Source organism: Montipora capricornis, chromosome 8, assembly GCF_036669925.1.
Source record: "Montipora capricornis isolate CH-2021 chromosome 8, ASM3666992v2, whole genome shotgun sequence".
Classification (NCBI taxonomy): Eukaryota; Metazoa; Cnidaria; class Anthozoa; order Scleractinia; family Acroporidae; genus Montipora; species Montipora capricornis.
The window spans coordinates 34,458,703-34,458,924 of record NC_090890.1 but is presented as its reverse complement, the minus strand read 5'-3'; positions in this window follow the sequence as shown (position 1 = coordinate 34,458,924).

Below are 222 nucleotides of genomic sequence, written 5' to 3'. Positions count from 1 at the left end.
GTCATCAAAGACGTAATTAGTATCTGATATAAATTGACATTTGGAAGCCAGTGAAGCCCCATTGCCACAAGAAACTGATTACCGACTATAACCTCTTGTGTGCCAGCAGAAATGAAGGTCGTTTCCCAAGAGAACAGTTTGCTAATGACTTGGATCAGTACGTTGGCAAACCGCCCGTTTACGACACGTCTAGTGACCGTATGCAGGTCTCTCCTTAATTAA